Below are 8258 nucleotides of genomic sequence, written 5' to 3' on the forward strand. Positions count from 1 at the left end.
GTGTGTGTGGTGGTGGTGGTGTGTGTGTGTGTGTGGTGGTCCGTAGTCGTGTGTGTGTGTGTGTGGTGTGTCGGTGTGTGTGTGTGTGTGTGGTGTGTGTGTGTGTGGTGGTGTGTGCGAGACTGGACAGGGCACAATACCCAGTTTTTGAGACACAACGGCGGTGGTACGAGACCCGACACTTCACAACGACGTGAGGATCCGTGGTAATCACCACACACCCCGACACCGACACCGAGACCGGGACCGAGTGTCACTCAATAAGTCGGGAAGGGAGGTAGTGGACAGCGTCGCGTCGGATTACACCATACCCCCCCGAAAACCCAACACCCCGTTACGTCGTGTGGCGTCGGACGGACTAGTCCGGGTAAATTACTTTATGGAATGAGGTAAATTTTTTTTGGTTTTTGTATTTGTATTAGTAGTCCCAAAACAGGGGGTTACAATTTATCCTTTTACGGAAGATCCTTTAACAGGACTAAAATTGGTAACTGTTTTGGTACTACTATAGCAGAATAGCACCCGAATTACGCTCAGGTTAAGACAGAAAAGTGATTACAGTACCAAACCATTTGGACTGAAATTCTCCCCGTCTTTGAGACTCAGTTCTAGTATTGTTCACCAGGCGTCGTCTGACTTAACCACTCGGGGTCGTCGATTTTTGGACCTCGACATGGAGTCAAGGTCGCAATAGGCGAGCGTATAATCTGCTACTGAGGGTGGGAGTTACGTGAGGTCGTTAAGTCGAAGAGGAAGCCTCGGGCCTTCCAATGAGCAGGGTTCCTCATCTTTGCTTCGCCATATTTCGTCAAATAGGTCGTCGAAACCGTGTTTACTTATCGTAGTATTGTGTGTGTGTGTGTGTGTGTGTGTGTGTGTGGTACTGCAAATAAATCTGAATGTAATTGGTGGTGCTAGACGGACCAAGGCTTGTTTATTAGTTTAGATACATAGTTAGTATACTACTAGTATACTACATATTATTTAGAAGTGAAACGTGCTAGACAAAATAACTACATTTCGTTACCTGTTACGTTACCTGTTTTTGCAAATTAGGACTGTTTGCTGGTAATATGACTCTGGAGTGGACTTAACAATCAAACCTATAGTCAGTATACCAAATGATTGAAAGAGTTGACAAAGTTGATGCATTTTCTTACTGGTTCAATTTATTTTCAAAAAATAATTCAAGCAAACCAAAATGCTTCAGTAAAAGTTTTGTGGAAAAGATCACCCTGTACTCATTGCTTAGATGTTTTGAGAGTTAAAAAGTAAAGGAAGAGGCATGTAGGCCCAAAAGATCGATATAAAGAAGCTAACAAACCTGCAACATGCAGTGAGGCACATCCTTAGTAAATAGGCTGTCTGCTCAATCTTTCTATGTAGGCGAGCAACGTGGGTGCCTAACAACAGGGGGCCTTTTATCTGCAAAATAAGTCTTGTTTACTCAGATTGAAGTCAGATCACTATTTTGCCAAAACATACTGCAATAAATCAACAATAAAATCCTACATTGTCTCATCCCTATGACAGGTTCAGTTTCAGTATCATTTCATATTTTCTCAGTGATCTTTTTGTGACACCACAGAAGGGAAAATAAACACAAAAGTCACTGTTATGTGCTGCATATCTTACTGTCAGTCATCAGAATTAGATTTCCTCACTTGGGTCCATGCGCTGATGATGCAAGATCACAAAATGTACCCAATGAATAAATCAAAATCAGTCAATATGACATTTTTAATCATCCTAAGTCAGTGCAAATGCAAAAATAGCCACAAATGAAAGGCTAAAAGAACCACACTGGAGGTGTGAAATAAATAGCTAGAGGTTCTTTAGGGTGATCAGAGCGTCATCAACAGGTCTCTATACCTGTAAAAGTCTACGTGTACTTGTTAGCACTCGTGTTGTCACAAATATATTAACCTCTGGGACATTTTCCATCCACACTCTGGCATTCGTAGTAGTAAATAGTGCTCTAATCTAATATAGCCATCAACCTAAACATTAGCAATAGCCAGTTAACCCTAGACAGATGAACATTTTCAGCGGTCAATCATTGGGAAGAAACAAAAAATAGTATAATGAGAAAAGCCTCTCTGCAGATAATGCGAGAAGAGCAATGAGCAATCAGAGGGCGAAAAGGAAAGATAGAAAGGGAAAGGAGATGAAAGACAGAGTCAAAGGGAGAGAAAATAAAGCTTGCTGTTTTCCACCATGCTTAATCATCTCTATCTCCATTTATTTACTTTCCAACCTTCCCTTTAAAGCTGCAGGGCCTTTAACACCCTTAATCAACCTCTCTCCCCAGCAGGGCCTGTAGCAGGCATCTTCACTCGCCTACATAATTGACTCTTCATGTTTGAGAGGCAATAAAAGTTTATGACTATTAAACATAACATCAAGCGGGCTGTCTTTTTACCAAAGTATTAGCGAGGGGAAGGGACGTTGTGAACCGATAATTAATTGCTTACTCTGGGGATGCCTAATTACCAATTGTTGGTGTTATTAGCTGATTAGAGGGTGGATTTGACAGCCTTGAAAGGCTGTCACAGTTGACAGAGGAGAGGATAGGGCATCTATTGGTGCTTGGAGGTGCTAACATAATTGGGCTTTATTTTTTTGGAAGTACTGCTTTCACAGTCTCATGGCCATCAGGAAGTGACAGAGCTCTTGTGTGAATCCCAAGGCTCCTAGTCGATTTTAATAGCGGTGGACTGGGGGGAAAAGGGGTTGAAGGATAATTGACTGCTTGTTTAAGCTTTAACGACTTCACTCATGTGTTAGCTTATAATTGGAATTATTCCGAATGTTAGATGTAAAGTATGTGTTACATCCCGCCAGGACATTCTATATTAGACACCAACTCATCCAGGTTACACCTTTGGGTCAGAAAGTATAGAAACTGAAACTAGCCACTCTCCTCTGTATAATTGTGTGTATTTTTAGGGTTTGGTCTGAAATTGATATGGGAGACAGGGGCGCTGCTCAGTGATCCATCCATCGGTGCCAACCTTGGTGGCCGCAGTGACAAATTTAGAGATGGAATGTTCCCTTCCACTCAATTAGACCAGGCCAATGGGCCATGACAAACGTGTCTCTGTGTCCCCAAAAACAGAGCCAAACTGCTAAAGAAATTAATTTCCCAAGTCAGAAATGCTATCAAGACTTCCAAACTTAATCCCTTTTCTCAACATTTTATAAAGTTGAGAAAGCACGGTTGTAGAGCTCTGCAAACACAATCTTTCATTGTTGATCTTAATAATGACATAGCTATGATCTGGACATAGAATTTCACATTGCTTTTTTTGCAGGCTTTCATCCCTGCACATGCAAATTCAAAAAGGCCAGTCCATGCTACTGTGTGTGTGTGTGTGTGTGTGTGTGTGTGTGTGTGTGTGTGTGTGTGTGTGTGTGTGTGTGTGTGTGTGTGTGTGCGTGCGTGCGTGCGTGCATGTGCACAGATTTTATTTGGCAGAAGGAAGGTCGTGAGTCATCCCGTTTCTAAATTCAGGGATGGAGTGCGAGCAGGAATTACTTTTGACAGAGGGATTGGGATCCGAATGAAGCTGCCTTTTTATCGGTTAGTTAAACGAGGCCAAACCCTATCACTTTATAGTTGGTAATTTGGCATGGCGGCTGATCAAAGTTTGGCACAATTCAAAGCACATTTTGATAATCTATGTCAAGACCGCAGAAAGCTGAAGAAAAAGTTGAAACCAATACATTACACTTGGCCAATAGGAAGTTCTGTACTATCAGGACATATTGGAAGACTCACTACAGTATGGTACATGCACACTGAGGGAAATGCCCTTGTTTTCTCTGCTGTGGGATGGCCTAATGTCATACATCACAGGTTTTGATCCCAAAATCAACATTATCTCCACATAATCATAAATGTAGCACTCAGGCTTTTTCCTGAACTAATTTGAAAGAGGGGAGGGGGAGCAAAGGCTGTAAAATGTTTGTGCCTGCTTTACAAACACACACAACATCCCATTAGGGTTGTTCACCAGCCAGTTTTATCTTTTGGGCCATGCAGAGTTAGGTAATTGTTTATTTTTAAGGCTATTCCAAGCTTGTGTAATATAGGGATGCCCGAGGCACATACTGTACAAACATTATTGTTTACTTTGGTGGAACTATCAGTATGAGCTGTTTTTGCCAGCATACTGTATGGCTTTAAACCTGCCCATAACGCAATTACTCTGCACACTATATCCTTGCATACTATAGTGCGGCAAAAGGGCATTTGGCCTTTGCGGAGGTCTGAGAATTGTGGAGACTTGCCAGTGATAAGTCTCCTATGGTCAGGGTAAATGTCATAATCTAAAGAGGTTGCCAGTTCAACTAGATGGCATAATTAAAAGGGCACCAGTCAAACCATGGAAAATCTAAACTATATAATATTTTTCTTCTCTTCAATGGAGCCAAAGTTTCACTGGACGTTTAGATAACATGCCTCATTCATGTTATTCAACAAAAACAAAACAAAACAAAAATCATGCAGGAAAATACTTTAGGGGAACTCGCTATTTACCCTTAAAATGTACTTTCCTGAGAAGAGTGAAGAGGGTAGATCAAAGATAATGCTTAACACAGGAGATAACGTAGGGTAGTAAGTGTTTAAAAAGATGAACGATTGTGGATTTAGTTTTGTATTAGTTCCATGTCTTTTGAAGGCTATAGCAATTAACTGATCCAAAAGTATGCAAACGATCTAAGATTTTTAAAAAGTTGAACATTTGAGGGCCACTGATTTTTTTCTTCTTCACAACATGTGGTCACATAATTAGTGGAGGTGTAGCTTTGCAGGTTGAAAGTGTTCTTGATGATGAAGGCTTTGCAGACTAGAAAACATGTTTTTTTAACGTAACAGCCTACCTTTAGGCAGGGTTAAAGACTTCAAATAGGAGTTGCCGGATATAAGTTTGCTAAAAATGGTTTGTTCTTGAAAGAGAAAATTATGAAAAAAGGTTCAAAGAGAAATGAAAGAGAGAGGAAGGTAATTAGGACCACTGTGGATAGAAACAAGTTCAGATGTGTGTAGCCTTGATGGTTATAAACCAGCAGAGCAGGACTATCTGTGGGAAGAGCGGGCCAAAGACCTGGAGGCCATGTCTCTTCTTAACAACAGAGTGCAGTCTCGTTCAATTACCGTTAACTTACAATCAATAAGATGACCTACGACACATGAGTGAAACTTGGCTGCCTTCACTGATGCCTCCATTTTGGACAAAAAGAAAATCTTCCTCCCCTATAGATTTTCCCCTTGTCCTTAGGCTGGTCAATTACATCAATAACTCCCAACACCAACAGAGGGAAATAAAGTGGAGTAGCTCCTCTGCGAGTTCAGTCCCCTTTCTTTCTTGACATTCTGCCAGGCAAGTTGTAATTTTTTTATTTATTTTTTATCCCTTTTACCCTTTCACAGCCTTCCTGCAATTTTGTAGCCGTCAGAGCCTGGCAGCATGGCAGTTTTACTGCACTCCCTCACTGCGTATCACGACAAGATGGAATCACTGCCTAAAGGTTGGCAGTCAGTGAGACATGGCCTGTATGCTAATGAGAGCAGGGGGGGGGGCACTATACCCGTGTAAAGCGGGTGCCAAACCTCCACGCCAGTGTGAGTTACGGCAGTAGCAGTTTGCTGAAAGCAGTGGGAGGTCTCCATGTAATCACTTCACTTTGTATTCAGACGACAGCAAAAACACCAAATATAACTCTTTTTGGAGTTAGGAGTTGATCCATCTGAAGGGAGCAGGAAGTTGGTGGGGGTGTGTTGAGGTTTAGAAATGTTGTGTGTCTCAGCATACACATTTGTGAGTACACATGTACAGCTTCCATCAAACCCAGGGAGCAACATTTGCTGCAATCCTGCTGCGAGAGTGTGATATGTCCCCTTTTAAATACCTGAAAGTTGTGCTAAAGGGCAGGATTAATATAATCTCACCCATAATCATGTACTGTAGAGGTCACCTATCACAGTGCACGCTCTTCCCTGCCGTGCATCATTAGCATCCCTTGTTACTAATCCCTCTTTCCTTGCCCTAGTGAAGTTTAAAGGAAACTCCTCTTTCATCCATCATCCATAATATCCCCTTTTTGGCCCTTTCAGGATGATTTGTAATTGTTAAGCCTCTAAAGTCACAGGGTGCGGTGTGGACAAAGGGTTCGTTGGAGCAGTTCATCCAGACAAAAGACTAAAGACATGAACGGGATGAGCAGGGAGGATGAGGTTTGCTGCAAAGGATTGGAATAGAACAAAAAATCTGTCAGTTCACGAGCTGGGACTGGAGCTGGTTCCCCGAGCAGGAATATCAGAGGGACGCCAAACTTGATTCTTTTAGGGATATTTGATGCTTCAAGTCGTGTGGAGGGACACTGGCGGGCCTATATGCACACTCAAACAATGAAACTTGTTATTCCACCAACCTTTGTTTCTGCCTGCCAAGCAATACAATGGCGGATAGCTATTGATCAGGCTATTTATGTCCGTCTGCATCTTAGCTGATACCAACGACTCTGGTCTAGGACCGATGTAAGGAAGCAAGTTCAGCATCATCAGGGAAAACTTTGTGGCTTTAAAAAATGTTTAGGTGGTAATTTATGTGCTGTCTCGACACGGGGTCTGTGTAATTTCTGAAATTCTTCTAATTAAAACAAATCAGGGTTATTGATGGACTGCTGTGATGTGTGTTAAGGATGAATACATTTTAGATACGCTCTAATGATCCTCTAGCCCAGCGGCTTTCAAAGTGGGGGGGCCAGAGAGCTTCAGGGGAGGAGCAGCGTGAGAAAAAAATAACGTGAATTTCAGCTAGTTAACTTCAGCTCACTTTATGTGAGCGGCAACATGGATCGATTTTTAGTGAAGTTACCTAAAGTGAGAGAGGAGACAGCGTCTGGCAGAAAACGTCACTTTCACACTTTTGACTGTCTGTGGAGACCGAGTTCCCCCACCTCGCCAAAAGGCTGTAAAAGTGCTCACTCCCTTCAACTCCGCCTACCTGTGTGAGTGCGGGTTTTCCGCATTGACTTTGATCAAAAGCAAGTACCGGTCAAGCAGGGGCAGATCTACCGGGTGGCATGGGGTGGCAACTGCCACCCTAACAATAGCCTTAGGCGCGTTCACACCAAGTACTTTTCCCACAAAGGTTCCTGAGAACTCTTTAGTTCTCATGAACTAAGTACAGATCGCGTTCACACCGGAAATTAATTCCTGGGGGTGGATTAGGCAAATGAAGCCGCTGACGTCATTCTTCTTCTTTGGATTTACTGGCAGGCCGCAAACAACTTCACGGCGTATACTGCCGCCCAAAATCCCCGGCCGGAAGTCCCCGCAGTTAGGGACTGGCTTCAGTAGAAGCTGCTGGGACTCCCAGCAGCTTCTACTGAAGCCTTCCGAGTAAACGCCCAGAACGCCGACACCTCCTCATCTCCACCGCTCCCATGTTTTATTTTGAGTTGTCATAAGTTAGTCTCTCCGCATTTCTGCGCTGGGCTAATGCTAATGCTAATAATGCGATGCGAGGATAATAAAATGGAGGCTTCACAAAATTTTTGGGAGTTTGACGGGGCGTGGTTTGCATTCCTCCCAGCCAATCAGACACAGGAACCTTTTTCTCCCATGAAAGTCCCTGCTCTCTAGCAGGGACTGAAAAGGGGGTAAAAAAGGTTCTCTATAAATAATTTAGTTCCTGGGACTTTTTGGTGTGAACGCAACTAAATCCTATTTCTCAGGAACCTTTGTGGGAAAAGTACTTGGTGTGAACGCGCCTATTGCCACCCCAGTTGGAAGCTTTGTTTTGAAATAAAAGTTGTGGCTCATCGGAAATTTATGAGAGATAATCCCTAATGTCCGAGTGCAAGTGAATACAGCACAAGACGCAAGTCTTGTAACCCCCCCTGGCACGAGCGTGGAAATATGATTGCCGGCGATTTCATTTGAACGGGACGGCGCAAAACGAGAAGCATTCTGACCCAAGTACTGAAGAAATTAGGTATTTGCGGTCTACAATGACAGAGAAGAGACTGTCAAGTTTGGCTGTACTCAGCATTGAATCAAAACGCACTAAAGCGTTAGATCTTAATACGTTTGTGAGGCGTTTTGCTGAACAACATGGTAATTGCCGCATTCAGCTGTTATAGGCATGCCAACTTGATGCTCTGCTCATGACTCGATGAGCATAACAAACTGTTAAGATAATGACCTTACGTGTGTAAATATTTTTTTTTTCTTTGTCTGGGGGGGG

The sequence above is a fragment of the Notothenia coriiceps genome, unplaced genomic scaffold (genome assembly GCF_000735185.1).
Source record: "Notothenia coriiceps isolate Sejong01 unplaced genomic scaffold, NC01 NC01_scaffold00037244, whole genome shotgun sequence".
Lineage (NCBI taxonomy): Eukaryota > Metazoa > Chordata > Actinopteri > Perciformes > Nototheniidae > Notothenia > Notothenia coriiceps.